At 31.2% G+C, this 17146-nt stretch overlaps 1 protein-coding gene across 1 annotated transcript in view; it reads left to right on the top strand.

The window, feature by feature from the left end:
- The first annotated feature begins 577 nt into the window (after positions 1-577).
- Positions 578-17146, top strand: part of LOC129218413 (uncharacterized) — a 95651-nt gene continuing 79082 nt past the window's right edge. Inside the window, exon 1 of the mRNA XM_054852666.1 lies at positions 578-702. The gene's annotated coding sequence lies outside the window, so the exon portion shown is untranslated. The remainder of the gene's footprint in view (positions 703-17146) is intronic.

The following is a 17146-nucleotide window of genomic DNA, read 5'->3' as shown; positions in this document are numbered from 1 at the left end:
AGTCCTATAATTTATAAGCATTTTATTTCCTCTGCATCTCCTTTCAAAAAACAAAAATTTGACACTGTAAATACTTACGTTGCATAAAGTGAAGATTGCTTGATGGAACATGATAAGCGATACATTAGTCAATTTTTGTCTAAGAAATGATCAGGAAAAATAAAAACCTTTACATTAAAACATAAGTTAAAATGGGTTTTAATATCAAGTCACATTCATTTAAAATAAAAATTTCCGCAGCATAAAGCATTTATAATACAAGTCACAAGTTAAGATCTCTTCACATCACAAGTGTATGTTTTGTTTACTTCCACTCGTCGCCAAGCACGAAATTGATCGCGCCAAATCGAATACAGAGATCTATCGTTAAAAAAATTTAATTTACACAATTTAAACTTTTGCCTTGTCTTAAAGTGTTGTTTTTCAATAACGTTGTGATTGGACACATCTATTTAACAGACATATTTTTATATTTCGATTCAACGGTTTCGGATTTATGCGTATTGGAGAAGAGAAGCCCAGTGCTTCAATCTTTCGATTGTACTCTCTCTCAAAACCGTTGCTCTCAACTTACTTAACAAGCTGTGTATAACAATCTGTACCATTTCCTTAAAGTGAAGTCATCAGTATCTCAAAGCTGTTGAACAAACTCTCTGTCTAGGGTTTTGTTGAGCCATTGTCTAACGAACTCTGTTACCAAAGGTAGCATTTGAATAATATATTTTCTTTTACTAAAGTTCAAAATTAATTCATATAGATTTTTGTTTTGAATTTCGAGTTAATGAATCTTGGTCTCAAACTCATGCTTTTCAAAAAAAGGTTCAATTTATAAAATCATGGGTCCCATTACATTTCTTTTCTACTATATGCAACGGGACTGAAATTCCTGAGAAGACGTAAATGCGTAAATATAGATATTAGGCAGGTGTTACAGACCCAACAATCGGATCCGTAATGAAGCACCTACCAGTTTCGGCAAAGCGGAACTGCTTCCGATTGGTCGGATCTGGCTGATCCACCCGACCGTGGTGTTGGATCCGATCCGACTAAGTTACGATAGCTCGAATCGGATATCAATCAATTGATATTCTAGGCTAGTGGTTCCCAACCTTTTTGGCCCATCGCCTCCTTTGGAAGTTTAATTACGCTTATCGCCCCCCACGTTCTTCCCTTAAAAACACGAAATTAGATGGCTCTGATTTTAGTGAAGATTAATGTTACTGAACGCCTAATTTTAGTTTTAAAGCTTCAAAAAGTGCATGATAAAGCAATAATTAGCTTTAAAACTGAATTTTATATTCTTAACCCCCTCCCCCCCCCAAACAAGAAAAAACGTAATTTGAAGTGCTTTAATTAACCAACGTCATTTACATACTTAGCAAAAATAAGAGTACTACATTTTTCAGTAACATGCCTTTTTTTTAAGTTGAAATCCGGAAGAAATTGAAAATTTTAACTTAAGATTTGTTCTTTTTTACCTTTTTATTGGCTGCCTTGTGCTTGATGGAACTCCGTTAAAGATTTGATGTCTGGCTTTATATTAGCAGGGGTCTGGCCAGAGGATATTTGGGTCCGTTACCGGACCCTTCACAAAAATCCGATCAACCAAAACGGACCTTTCACAAAATCCCGATCAAACAAAACGGACCTTTCACGAAATGCCGATCAAACAAAACGAACCCTTCACAAAATTCTGATAAACAAGATCGGATCTGTTACAAATTGTTTATTGAAAGAGCAAATCTGAAAGCAAAATAACGCATATTTCTGTGTATAAACCGATAATTTTTGGAACCTTTTTTTAAGTCAAATTAGAGGGATCAGCTTATACAAAATCGGCTAATTTTGAAAAAAAAAAAAAAAAAAAAAAGAAAGAAAAAATCGGCACTCTTGCGATGCTCCTGCAAGCGATAAATAATTGCCACTGCCAAATAAATATAATGGTTGTTTGTTTTATCACAGCTAATTAGCAGCGGTGTTGTTGTAAACATTTCTGAAAAGGCATTGGCAAGCACTTTTCTCCGCTCATGATTTAATAAACAATAATAATATATATCTGCGAAATGAACTTAGAACTGCAAAGGGATAGTAAGGGTGAGGAAAAAATATGATCGCTTCAGATAGGGTTACCAACTTCAAAACTATCACCACTTAGCGTATGGCGTTGAACCTTTATAATGAGATTAGAAAATATTCTCATCATTTTGTCGGCTTGTCAATATTTGCGTTTTTACGGTGCGGTGCGATATTTAATTGTTATTTTGGGAGAAAGTTATATGAGTTTTGATTTTTCGATGCTAACAAGGATGATTAACTTTAAGTAAACTCTTTTAAGTACCGTTTTTTTTTTCTTTAGATGTCTACATTTTGAAAAATGCAATCTTTTAACATCCGATATGAGAATCCTATTTTGTTCTTTTTTCAAGCTAACTTCGCTTTAATAGGATTTAAATAAATGAAAAGTCTCTTTATTTCTGTTAGAACTCTCATTTCAAGTTTTTAAAGCAAAATTCCATTTTCTGTTATGAGTCAAAAATTAAAATGCTGAATATAAGGTTTATTTTATTTTATTATTATTTTTTTTGGGGGGGGGGGAGGGGGGTCAACTGTGTTCACAGACATTAATGATATGTTATCATAGGACTCTAAAATGCAATTTTAAAATAATTTTATCAAAAATATTTCTTTTACAAGCCGTTTTTATACTTTTGATGCCTTCACTTTGAGAATTGCGATCTCTTTGCATCCACTATGGGAATCCGATTTTTCAAATTTTTGATGATTATTACGCTTTGTTAAGAAGTAAACAATTGAAATATCTTTTTATTTTTGTTAAAATCACGGAATTTATAAGTTAGAAACGAAATTTCGTGCTTTTTAAGAGTCTTGGGTCAAAAAGTTGAATGCTGAACCCTATTCTGAATTTTGTTTTATTTATTTATATTTTTGTTTCAATTATTTTAAATACTGTACAGAAATATATCTAGTATAATTTAACATAATGCAGAATGGTAGATAAATATTGATACTTTAAAGAGCGATGCCTCCCCCCCCCCCCGCCAAATACCAGAAAAAAAAATCCAGAATGATTTTTTCGTCATAGAAGAAGAAAACACTCAACTTTAAGTTTAATTGATGCACTTTGTGCCATCTCTAAATTCTAAAATTTTGTTTTAACAGAAAAAAATTTTTTTTTTTGCAAAATTTTTTGATTTTTCACAAAATTAATTCATTTTTCACAAAATTTGATTTTTCACAAAAAACGGACCCTGTGAAAAATCCTGGACAGACCCCTGATTAGTGAGAAGCTGCACTACAGAGCTAAATCCTCTTTCAACTAAATATGTTGAGGGGAACGATAGGAGCTGTTCAACTTTTTTTCCAAAGTTGTGGGTAAGTACCCATAAGCTTCACAAAGGCAAATTCGTAACCGTATTGCTTGAAAGTAATTTTTGATTCACAATCAAATTTCAAATCCATAAACTCTGTCTGCAAAGAGTTTTCCAGTTCATCCACATCTTTAAAACTAAATGGGTCTAAAATCCAGTCAGGAATTTGTAAGTTGATCAAATCTGCAAACCTTGATTCCATGTTCTTTTTTAACTGATCAAGGTGATCAATAAAAATTTTTTTCTTCAGGAAGTTCATCATCCACGATTAAACTTTTTTTTTAGAGTCGGAAATAGGATAAATTCTTTACGGTCAATTTGCCTTGTGGACTTCGAATTTGGCAATGAATGCTGAAGTTATGCTTTTGGCCTTGATGAGGTTCATCTTGTTTCCTTGAAGCTTAATGTTGACTTCGTTCATTTTTTCAAAAATATCTGTGAGATACGCAAGTGTTCCAATTTGCGCTGTTTCAAATTCTCACTTAAAGCAGGATAATGCAAGTCGAGAAACTCAGCTACAGAGTCGAATAAATCAAAGAAACGGCGCAAACAGTTTCCTTTGGAAAGTCATCTCACAGACTTATGTAAAAGCAAGCATTCGAATTTTTCATCACTTTCATGGCAAAGCTCTCGAAACAAGCGGTCTTTGGGAGAATTAGCTTTGATCTTGTTAATACCAGTGATGACTAATTGTAAGGTTTCATGTAAAACACCACCCAATTATTTGCAGCCAAGTGTTGGCGATGAATGACACAATGGATGGTAATCACTTCTGGCACTCCTTTTTTGAGGTGTGCAAGAAACCCAATATGACTACCCGCCATGGCAGGGGCACCATCTGCTGCGCAAGCACTTACATTTATTAATGGAATTTCTTTTTCTTAAAAATAATCCTTCACCACTTTAAAACTATTCTACTTATCTCTTTACTACTCTTTTATACTACTTTTCAACTATTTTTTTGGCAGCTGGTAGAATAAGAGATTCGCCAATTGTATGAGGCTTACCACATTTTGCTATCAAAAGAGACACTTCGTAAGAAGCAAGAAGCCCTTTGTCAAGATCTGTTGCTTGTCTTCTAAGTAATTCACCCACATTTGGCTGTTTATCCGCTTTTGTTTTGAGGTCTTGAAAATAACTAAGAGGTTTATTTACTTTGTCACCATTTACTCTTGACAAATGCTCTTTCATTCGCAGGGGCTTCATCGCTTCATTGCTAGAAAATGTTTTATTGCACAAAAGACAATGCGGAAATGCACATTTTGCGGTGACGTGACAAAACCAAATTTTCAATACTCTGCTGAATACTGCCGGCACTTCTTTTTCGAATTCATACCGAACTTCCACACTATGAAACATGCACAATTAAACAGAAATTCACTAAATTAAATCAAACAATAGAAACTACGTAAGGAGGTTTATGCGCTCATTGCAAGATTCTGAATGACATTTGATAAGTAAATATAAAAATTCATTCCTATACATATCCATCCACTTTTCAGGCGTTAAATATACGCTGGTGCCAATGGTCAGACAATGCTTACAAGATTTTTTTTCTTCCTCGTGAAAACGGCAATAAAAAAAAAGATATTATTTTTCGCTCTTGGAATTTTTTTTATCCGGACAGATTTGATTGAGCTGTAAATCATACATTCCTTATTCTCTTGGAACGACTTTCTTTGATTTGTCGAGCCATATGCTTGGTTCGGCATTACATAACATAGGTTCTGAAAGATATTTCTGAATTGTGTGCCGATTTCTTTTAATAAATATAGTTTTTGAAAAGTCAAGAATTTCCGATCACCAGATAATCCGAATACCGGTGGCCCCCCTATCGCCCCCAGGTTGGGAATCACTGTTCTAGGCGGTCGGACTTAAAATATATGACCGACCGAGCAGAATACCAGATAAAAATAAGTCGAGCGAAATGATGGTTCTGACAATAAAATGGATACTAAAACGAAATACATGATATGAATTGTACATTTATGAGAATTTAGTTATTCAGGGCGACTTGGTATTATAATGGAGCACCGACAATCTCAGATAACTCCACGGCACTGTGATGGGTCGGAGGGTTGGACCCCATTTAAGACAAAATTCGTTGCTTCATTCTTGAATTTATTTTATTTTAAAGCAAATACTGAGTTTTGTTGAAAAATTTCAGCAAATTAGTTTTTCACTTATTGCCATATTTTTGTAATTAGTCATTATAAATTAAATTTCACTTATTTAAAAGTAGCTGAGACTATGAACATGAGACTTAATATTTTTCGCTATATATACTTTGTAGTTAAAAGTAATTTGTCCTTCACTTAAAATGAATTCCATTATCCCTTATTTAATTATTATTATAAAAAGCAATTTTCAGAATTTTAAAATACAATCTTCTTGCCACCACTCATGACTTAAATACAAGGTTGGGTTTTTGATGTCAAAAGCATGATTTCAGTATGACATGTCAAAAACTCAACTAGTGAAAATTGATCATTTTTATGAACACATAAGAATTCCTTATTTTGAAAAAATATACAACTATATTTTACACTACAAATCAATCATATTAATTAAAAGTCGTTCTAAGCCAACTGAAACCACAACATGGTTTTTCAACTTAAAGCAATACCCTTTATGTTTGATAGATATTATGTTGAAGGAAATTTTTTAATTGAATGGCTGTTTTTGACAGACATGCGTAGTTATGTTTAAATTTTGAGAAGAATAAGAGACATTTCTGATTTTAATTTTTCACTTTAAAAATATTGCTTTTTAAAAAAGCAATAGCTGTTTAAATTATAGTGATTTTACACAGTTTAATTTTATACATGAAAGTTCATTGTTTCTGAGTATTAGTGTGCAGTGATTTTCTTCATTCACTAATATTTTTAACCCCCGACAAACAACAGACGTGTCTGTGTATCTGTGTCTGCCTGTGACACTCTAGCGCCTAAACGGATGGACTGATGTTGAAAAAAAAATTTTTTTGTTCAGAAGGAGACTTGATCAAGAGTTTTCTTAGCTAGGTTGCATCTTTGGATGACATTAATTAAAGAAGATATTATTTAAAAGCCTCTAAAAGTTTTCTGCGATTTTTGCAGTGAAAACATAGTTGAAAATTAAAAAAATTACTACCAAAATAAAGATAAATAGGTCATATTTACTAAAATCAGATATAAATATGAATGTTTTTTTCTGAGAAAATATCAAAAAAAGATAAAATCTATTGAAGTATTATGTTATATTAAAAATAGTTTGTGAACATTCAAGTAGTATAGGGGCAATGGGGGCAAATGTGAACAATTTTTTTCATTTCTTTATTTTTGAGAAAAATATCAGCAATTTCTCAAAGCAAAACTCTCCCCATGAATGAATAGTTTTTCTGTGTGTCATGGTTTTTTTCAAGAATTTTTTACTCTTAAGTAGTACTTCTGAATACACTCTCTTGGTGCGTCAATTTTTTTGTTAGAGAGTGTATTTGAAAATCTTTTACAGCTTTGGTGTAGTCTTTTCTTCACAAAATTGTGGCGTTTCATGATCTGAAACTAAATTATACTCATGAGTGTTGTATTAAAAATAGCTTATTAAATGAGTTTATGGTTCTGCAATTTAATATAGTTCTCACTAAGGAACCTATCCCATTTTCTCTTGTCTAAAGTTGCATTTTTATTGACTCGATATCAAGAAATTTCCAGATAGAGCCCCTCACATCCTGTCTTTCGTCCCTTCTCCTGACATTACCAAACGTAGCCTAAAAGTTTTTTATGCCGTTAAGTTCTAAAAAGTTCTGCAGGAGAGCTCATGCCTCCTAATCTGTTACAGTCAGGGTTGCCACACATCTGAGACTTCAAGGGACAGTCCCATGTTTTGAAAAAGTCCTGTGTCCCAAGGAACGGGACGGCTAAAGTCCTGTATTCTAGCTGATAACAATGTTTTACAGAACGAGACATCATTTTAAGGAAAAAAAATAAAGTAAAACAAAAAATGTGAAATATAATGAGCAATAAGAAAATTATGTGGCAGCAAATGCCAAAATTTGCCAAGCCGTTTTTATACTTTTGATGCCTTCGCTTTGAGAATTGCGATCTCTTTGCATCCGCTATGAGAATCCGATTTTTTGAATTTTTGATGTTTAATACGCTTTGTTGAGAAGTAAACAAATAAAATATCTTTTTATTTTTGTTAAAATCACGGAATTAATAAGTTTTAAATGAAGTTCTGTGCTTTTTAAGAGTGTCTTAGGTCAAAAAGTTAAATTCTGAACTCCCCCTCGTCTGAATTTTATTTATTTATTTATTTTTTTACAATTATTTTAAATGCTGTACAGAAATATTATTAGTATAATTTAACATAATGTAAAATGATAGGGAAATATTGCTACTTGAGGGAGCGATGCCCCCCCCCCCCCGCCAAATACTAGAAAAACACCCCAAAATGATATTCTCAACATAGAAGAGGAAAACACTCTACTTTAAGTTTAAATGATGCAGTTTGTGCCTACTTTAAATTCTAAAGTTTCGATTTAACTTTTTTTTTTTGCAAAATTATTTGATTTTTCGCAAAATTAATTCACTTTTCACAAAATTATTTTATTTTTCACAAAAAACGGACCTTGTGAAAAATCCTAGATAGACCCCTGGAAAGACATTTCTCACTGACTCCTCTGATGAATACTATCTCCCCTTCCCAGTGTGTCGGTTGTAAATCTAGTTTGCGGCTAAAATGTACAACTGAGCATGATGCTTTCGTCACAACCAGGGTGCAACATTTTGGGCCATCTATTGGGTAAAGGGAGTTTTTTTCCCTGAACACGAACACCCTTAAATAACTCATGCAGGTAGTTGTCAAATCTAAAGCTGTTGTTGAAATTGCAGACAATATTGCACTTTTCAAATCTTTATAAGTGAGGAAATCGTGCTTTGTGACGTATATTTTTTGGATTGAAACGAGGATGAGTTTTGAGAATTTAAAGGTACATTAGAGAAATTGGTAGCATCTGATTGCAATCAGATACAAATGTGATGACCAGCAACAGGCTGGGCCCAGCATATTCTGAGGAAATTGTGATTTTGTGCACAAGTGCACACAAACTCTAGAATAAGTATACCGTTGGCTTCTTATTATTTATTATGATGGAGCAAAGTTTATTTTATAAAGTCATGGCATTGCATACTTTTATGTTTCAATCATTTTAAATTAACCACAAATGAATTAATATTCATTTAAAGGAAAATATGCTGTATCATTTAAAACAACTTGATTTAATGATGAGCCTAACCACATACCCATTTTATCCCATTTTCAAAATATGATATTAAAAATAGAAAAGCTTTTTTTTTTCTTCTCTGTAAGTTGAAGCAGCAACAAAAATGTATAACTAAAGATATTATGACACAGTAATAAAAATTTCTGAAAAATCAGGAGCTAGAGATAGAAGTTTAAGCAGACAACGTGCAGCTTGAATTTATCTACTTCAACTTAAAGTGTTACCTCTCGCTAAAAAATAATCAATTGTAAAATAATTCGTTTTTAAAACTATATATTTTGGCTACCCATTTTACACCACTTCCCATTTTACCCCTCCTGACCCTACTTATTTCAAAGCACTTTATAATTATAATTACTGTTTGTATAAAATAATTATATAAGTTAATCATCAATTAATATTTGCAATTTATTATTTTGTTCTTTTCCTGTTTTTAAACCCTAATGATTTTTTTTTTTTTTTTTGCTTTCTGTAATTAAAATTGTTTCGTGTATGTAAAAAAAAAAAAAAAATGCTTTAAGCAAAAATAATACATTTTTTTGCAACCTTGGGCCTGAGTCAGAGGATAGGCTTTTATTACTATGGTTGTCATTACAAAGTGTTCTGATAAAGAGTTAGAAATACAGTGCCTGAAGAGTTTTAACTCCTCTAAAAACAAATTCATTTATATAGATAACGATATTTCAAATATTAGCATCCAAGATATCCTGGGTAAACGGCCTCAGCTAGAAATCCATTCAGAAGGGAGAGTGCTCATAATGCAATTTCCAGGATGTGTTAATACTGTTGAAAAACACTAAAATTTAACCTTTGCTTATTTTTTGTTTAAATACTTTACTGAATTGTTTAAATGCTATGCTGAAATATTGAAATGCTGTTGCAAAATGCTTTTTAATAACTCTGTACTGAACTAGCTAAGGATATTTATTTTGCAAACTTTAGGTACAGTGATTATGCAGCTGTCCCATTGTGGCCATACATACGTCTCATAGTGGGCCTTAACTGGGCCACAATGAGACACTTTTCATCAAATTTATAAAGCCGCAGGGCTCCCAAATGGTCCGCTTTTCCCGCCAAAGTCCGTTTTTCTGGGTAAAGTCCGCTTTAGACCGCTTTTTAACATTTTGGTCCGTTTAGTCCGTTTTGTATTGTTTTTACTAAAAAATCAGATTTTAAAAATTTTCATTACATTAAAAGATACTGTGTGCTGACTTATGTTAAGCACGAATACGCTGCCGCGGCGCCGTTTTTCTATTGAACTTGACTTTCTGGTATTATTTCGCTTCAGATTGACGTCATTACTCCTCCTCCCACCGCTGTAACATGGAAATCTAGCAAATGGAGAAGTTTGGGGGAAGAGTTATGACGTGAAATCAAAGCATTTTGTTACCGATATTTTTCACGGGTTCGTACGCACTTGAAAAAAATCAAGAATGTTTCATCAGTGCAATTTTCTGAACTTGTGTTCGATATGTAGCATCGCGAAAAATTACTTCCTGTGTTTGCGAGTTCAATCTTTTTGCATCTTGTTAATATTTTGATGTTTTTGACAATCAGAAGTTACTTTAACATTTATTAACTTAGATTAGCTTATTTTATGTTTAATTAAAGTAGATAATAAACTTTTTTTCGGAACCATGATAACATCAAACTTTCTTGAACTTCGCCGAAAATTGCTTGCTGGGTTTTGAGATTTCAATCTCCTTGCATCTTGTAAATATTTTGATATTTTTGGCAATCAGAAGTTATTTTGACACAATCCACCATAGATTAGCTAATTTTTTTGTTTAATTTTAATATATAAGAGACTACTTTTTTTTCGAAACCATGGCGACATTGAACTTACTCGCACTTCGCGATCTTTTTGCATCTTGTTAATGTTATGATATTTTTGGCAATCGGAAGTTATCTTGACATAACACCTCCTTAGATTAGCTTATTTTTTGGTTAATTTTAGTAGACAAGTTTTATATTTTTGGTACCATAGCAACATTGAACTTTCTCGCACTTCGCGGAAAGTGCTTGTCGTTGTTTGAGATTTCAATCTTTTTGCATCTTGTAAATAATTTGATATTTTTGTCAATCAGAAGTTATTTTGACACACTCCACCATAGATTAGCTTATTTTTTTGTTTAATTTTAATAGATAAGAGACTACTTTTTTTTCAAAACCATGGCAATATTGAACTTACTCGCACTTCGCGGAAAATTGCTTGTCGTGTTTGAGATTTCAATCTTTTTGCATCTTGTTAATATTTTGATATTTTTGGCAATCGGAAGTTATTTTGGCATACGCCACCATAGATTAGCTTATTTTTTGTTTAATTTTAATAGGTAATAAACTACTTTTTTTTCTCGAAACCATGGCAACATTGAACTTACTCGCACTTCGCGATCTTTTTGCATCTTGTTAATGTTATGATATTTTTGGCAATCGGAAGTTATTTTGACATACGCCATCATAGAACAGCTTATTTTTCCTTAATTTTAAAAGATAATAAACTTTCTTATTTTTGGAACCATAGCAGCATTGCACTTACTCGAACTTCGCTAGGAATTGCTTCTTGTCTTTGAGATTTCAATCTTTTTGCATCTTGTACATATTTTAATATTTTGCGCAATCGAATGTTATTTTCACATATGCAATCCTAGACTAGCATTTTTTTATGTTCAATTTTAGTCATGTTTAGTTTTAGAGAATTTTTTTTTTTTCTTTTTGGAAATTATGCAAACAGTGAACATACTTCGCGAAAATTTGATTCCCTTGTGCAAGATTTCAATCCTTTTGCATCTTGTAATTATTTTAATATTTTTTAAAATTGGAAGCTGTTTTGACATGTGCTACCTCAATTTTTTTTATTTAATTTTATTTTTAAAAACTAAAAAACTTTGTATCCTTATTTTTTAAGTACTCATAATGAGTATTTTCAATTTGAAAATATAGCTCTATGAATCTAAACTTACACATTTATTTATTACATTAAGTTATCCAGTAAAAGCAGGCTCAAATTTACATTCAGTGTATTTATCGCTTAAGCAGCATTTGTATATTTTTGGGTATGGGGTCATTCCATATCAGTTCAACCACACCCCAACACCCACCATCTCAGATTTCAATGAAACTTTGTATACTTCTTTTCATAGTCCTAAGTAACCTCCTAAAGTATTTCTTCTCTATTAAAAATAGTTTTTATTTTTTGACCCTTCAAAGTTTTGCGATTTCGCGTTAGTTGTCATTTACAGTTCTATGAGAATGAACAGCGGCTGTTTGCAAAAAAAATTATTTCTCAATAACTAAAGATAAAAAAATTTTGAAATTTTTTTTATTATATATTAAGATTTCCAGTATTTCAGAAAAAAATATGTCGAAATTCTAAATTTGTATTCAGCAATTTAAAAAAATTAACAAACTGAAAAATTTAAAATTTTTTCAACAAAAAAATGATAGTCAAAATTTTAAAATTTTGGCATGAGGGTCTAAATTAAAATAATTTATATATATTTTTTAATGATCATTAACATGTGTGCTAACATATAAAATGAAAATTTTTAGGGGACTTTGAGGGATTCTGCCCCCCTGCCCCCTATTTTGATAAATGAAAAAAAGTTAATCGCAGTATTACAAACTAAGTTAATAATTGCATTAAAGAAAATTTAAGTATTGAAATACATTGGTGTTTGAATTTAAATGTAAACATTTAAATACTCAAGGTTTTTTTTTTTAATTGAAAATAAATAGTTAAATTAATTAATAATAAACAATAGAAATAAGATATCGCGAAATTCGAAATTTTCCTATAACAGTTTATGCATACTAAAAATTATTTTTTAACTTAGGGCAACATAGAAATTAAAACTTTTCATCTAATTCTGATTCATAACGAGGCAATTTATCCAAAGTATTAAAAATCCTATAAGTACCAGCTCAGAGCTTTTAACTTGTTTCATTAATCTAATGCAATATCGAACTGAAACTGATGTTTATCTCTGATTTGTTTATCTCTGATCCAAGGGAATAACCCAGAAAAGTTTTGGTTTAACATAGCAATTTATTGGGTTTAAAATGCTTACCATTGGCCAAAATGTTTACAATTAAGACTTTGCAACAATCTCATTTGACCCTAAAAGTGTGTTTTGTTATCTTGAGTGTTTCTATGATCATAAATGGATCCTAATAACCTGGCAATTGTACGAATACAGGTATTTTTATTTTACACTTCACTAGTAATTTTTTTAGATGTTTTGTTTTCTTTTTAATATATTTGCCTGTCACCTCCCTAACTTTATGGTTGCTTTACTAGCTCCCATAAAGGAACAGCTGGTATTAGATGACAGCTGATCAGCAAGCTGTATGGTTTACATTTATAGTTAGTTGCTTATATTATGACTGTGAGATTGTTAACTACTTTTTATTTAAAAGACCCTTTCCTTTTCTTGATGCCCCTTTCAACTGCTGCATTAGTTTTATCAAGGGCAGTATGTTCTTTTAAGCCACTTTTTATTTTGTATAAATGATTATAAACCTTATATATATATATACCAGTTTAAATACAGTGAAACTTCAATAATTGGACACACTGATAATGCAGGTAACTCGACATTTATTTTTCTTAGGGTTGGCCTAATGCTAACTTTAATGGCCGAAAACCTTTCTAACTTGACACACATTTTGCTAGAACCCCTATAAGTCAACATCCAATTGCTTTTCTAGTTCAATTCATTCTTTCATATTGACCTTTTCTCATCATTTTAGAAAAGCTGTTTTAGAGAATTCTATCTTTTATCCAGGAGAGTCAGCAACCACTCTGTGCTGTTAGTGCAATTCTGATAGGGTAGGATAAAATGTACCCCATGGGAGGCGTGTAGACAAAGAAGGCACCATTACCAGTTTTCTAAACAAGTGTGAGCAGGACTTGTTATCTTTAGCAAACCTGACTAACAAGAAGCTTTTATCTCTTTTCAACAATTATGTATTAATTCCTCACAAGATATTCAAATCTATTATTGATTTTATTATGTTTTTTCAAAGAAAGAAAACAAAAAGAATAGAAAATTCATTCACTGGAATTAATTTTCATAATGTGAATGTTTAAGTATAAGTGATACAGACAGAAAATTTTTAGGAATTAAAATTTTAGAACCCCAGTAAGTTGAGGAAAAATTGCGAGTTATGTCATTAAGCTGGGGGGGGGGGGGATTTGGACAAAAAAATTTTTTCCATGCAAATAATAATGTTTTCCAATTGTCATTAAAAAAATATCAAAATCCATTGAATACAAGAGGTGCATAAATATAACTTTATTTCTTCATTTGCTATGAGGGGAGGGGGAAAGGTGATTTACTTTATTTAGAACATATTATTACTAAACAATCAGGCCACTAATTTTTTAGGGGTGTTAAATGTAATTTCAAGAAGTTAAAAGGATGAATTAGTTGTTGTACAGCAGTAAAACTATAATGAAAAAACAGTTCCACAATAGCAATTTTTCTCAAATGTAAGGGGGGGGGGGAGGCGGATCCTGAAAGTACTAGAAACTGCATGATTATGAATTGGTGTTAAGACTTTACTTTTGTTTCAAGTTGTCTGGACTAAAATGCAGTAATCCGTATGCAGATATTGTTGTCTGCAACTTTCGAATTTCATGATATGTTATTTTCAGAATGTCTATATTTTAAACAATTTTTAACTATTTCAAGTAAAAAGAAGCTTGAATATTAAATTAATATGTTTGAGTTTAATATTTAACACACTTCATATTTAAATTTTTTAAATAATTGCTGGGAACTCTTGTTTCAAAGACATGTAAAAACTTTTCTCTATGATTCTTTCGTTGTTTCTAGGGGGGAGGGGACAAAATCCCTAAAAGACCCATAACTTTTTTCATAGGAAAAGTTAGGGCACATACTCATGAACATTTTTTCTTTAAATCATGATTTTTAAAACTGACTGATGATAAAAATTTAAAACTTCGACAATGGTTTTTTTGACAAAAAAAAAAAAAAAATCGAAATGTTTAACTTTCTGATTTTTTTAAAAATTTTTAGTATAAATTAAGATTATTATAATATTTTTTATAAAAATATTCAAAGTCTTAACATTTTTAATGAAAATTTTCAAAAAGATAATATCATTAGTTGCTGAGAAACAGTTTTTCCCATTAACAACAGCTTAGTTAAAATTGTCTTTGAAAATGACAAAAAAATGCAAAATCGAAAAATTTCAGAAGTCTACAAATTTAAAATACATTGAGATTGAAACAAAAGAGACTAAAGGGTTGCTTTTAACCACAAAATAAGGAAGTATACCAAGTTTCATCGAAATCCGAGATGGTAGGTGTTAAAACCCCATTTTTGTGGTTGATTTGACATATTTTAAACTATTTCAAATAAAATAGAAAAATATTTTTTTTTTAAATATTTGAGTTCCATATTCAACACACTGAATATTTCAATTTTTATCATAACTGTTGACAATTCCGTTTTTAAGAATATGGAAGAGATTGTACGATGTTTTATGCTTTTTTACAAAATGTAGGGAGGACAGGGGGGGAGGGGAGGCAGAATCCCTAAAAGTCCCCTAATGTTTTTCATTGGATAAGTTAGAGTACATATTCATGATCATTTTTTTTTTAAAAATCATGATTTTTAAAACTGAACCTCTTGTTGAAATTCAGATTTCTGCCAACACCTTTTTTTTGAAAAAAAAAATTCAAAATTTTAAACTTTCTAATTTTTTTTAAAAAATTGTGCAAACTAAGATTTTAAAGATATTTTTTATCAACATGTTCAAAGTCTTTCTATTTTGTGTAAAAATTTTCAAAAAGATTATAGCATTAGTTACCAAGAAATAATTTTTTTTCATAAACAACATCATCTCAGTTTGAGTGTCTTGAAAATGACATAAAATGTAAAATCGCCAAATTTCAAAAGGCTATAAAATCAAAACGCATTGATACTGAAAGAAAAAAAATTAGAGGGTTTCTTGTAACCATAAAGGGATAAAGTATACCAAGTTTGATCAAATTCCGAGACGGTGGGTGTTAAAATCCCATTTTTGTGGTTGATTTGACGTGGAATGACCCTATGGTGACTTTAATAAAAAAGTTTTCTTTCTCACTAATTTTTATATGTACTTGAAGACAGTTACAATATTTTTTTGGTGCCCGAACAAATAATACACACATATGAAGAAATGATTTGGATACTTAGCATACTAATAAATGATTTGCAAACCTCTAATATTTTTGAACTTAGTCAGTTAGTAGCATAGCCAGAAATTACCCTCCTGCTTTGGTGTTTGGTCATTAACTCTCATATGTATATAAACTTACCATATTTTGGCTGGAAATATGTGTAAAAACCAAGGGCTGTGGAGGGGGAGGGGGACCTCCTGGCCTCCAAACTAAATCTTCTTGTCTTGCGGTACCTTATATCAAAATGAATTCTCTTTAAACTGCTTATGTGAAAATTTTCGTAAACTACTATGTACTAAGGTGTTTACTGTAATAACTGTATCTAAAAGGTCTTTATTAGGTATGTACTGATTGATCGGTCACTTGGGTGATTATTTTTAACTAGCCAGTTTTTACCTGTTAAGTAGTAGAAAATTTATTTTACAATTAAAGTTACTCTGTAAGATGGTCAGTCACATGCTTGCTTGCCACTCCCCCCCCCCCATCCAAATGTTTGTGTGAATAATATAATTCAATAGATAAGAAGTTCAGATGTACAGAAGGTGATAAGGATTTATCATTAAAAATCATTATTTTGGTTAATTAACGAATTATCTTCACGTATTTATTGCCAGGCAGCTAATTTGCCTTTTGGTGCTACCCTGGGTTTAACTATGAATGGTCCTCCCAAGGTCCTCTTTTTAATCCTAACTGGTCCTCTTTGGTCCCCTTTTTGATTCAAAGTGGTCCTCTTTTACCCTTTTCTATGGCTAAAATGTGTTGGGAGCCCTGAAAGCCTCATAACTTTTTTTCTAATATTAAATGGGCTAAATTTGGTGGAATATACTATAATTTGATACTTTATTATAAACAAATATGTTTCTGTGCTTCAGAACTCGCCAATATACGAAAAATGAAAAATATGTATTTTTTGTCTCATTGTGGCCCACCCTCCCCTATTTGATAATATTTTTTTCTAAAATGTTCATTTAAAAAATATTTTACTTAAAAAAAACTGCCAATGTAACTCTATTACAAAAAAACTTCCTTATGTAAGAGTTGGTAGAGTTATGAAAGGAAATCCACAACACTACCAAAACAACTAATTTCAGTTCCACTAATAACTCAAAGGAATATTATTAAATGTGCAATATTTAGGTGCAAAAAAAGCTTCATTTTTTTAATGGTTTTTGAAACTAAGTTTTATATGATGTTTTATCGAAAATAATTTTTTAAATTATAGATTAAAGAACAAGAAATTGATGATTAAACACTTATATTTTAAAACTAACTATTCTTGTTTTCATTGGTATTTAGTATAAT

The sequence above is a fragment of the Uloborus diversus genome, chromosome 3 (assembly GCF_026930045.1).
Source record: "Uloborus diversus isolate 005 chromosome 3, Udiv.v.3.1, whole genome shotgun sequence".
Taxonomy (NCBI): domain Eukaryota; kingdom Metazoa; phylum Arthropoda; class Arachnida; order Araneae; family Uloboridae; genus Uloborus; species Uloborus diversus.
This window is presented reverse-complemented; position numbering and strand designations above follow the sequence as displayed.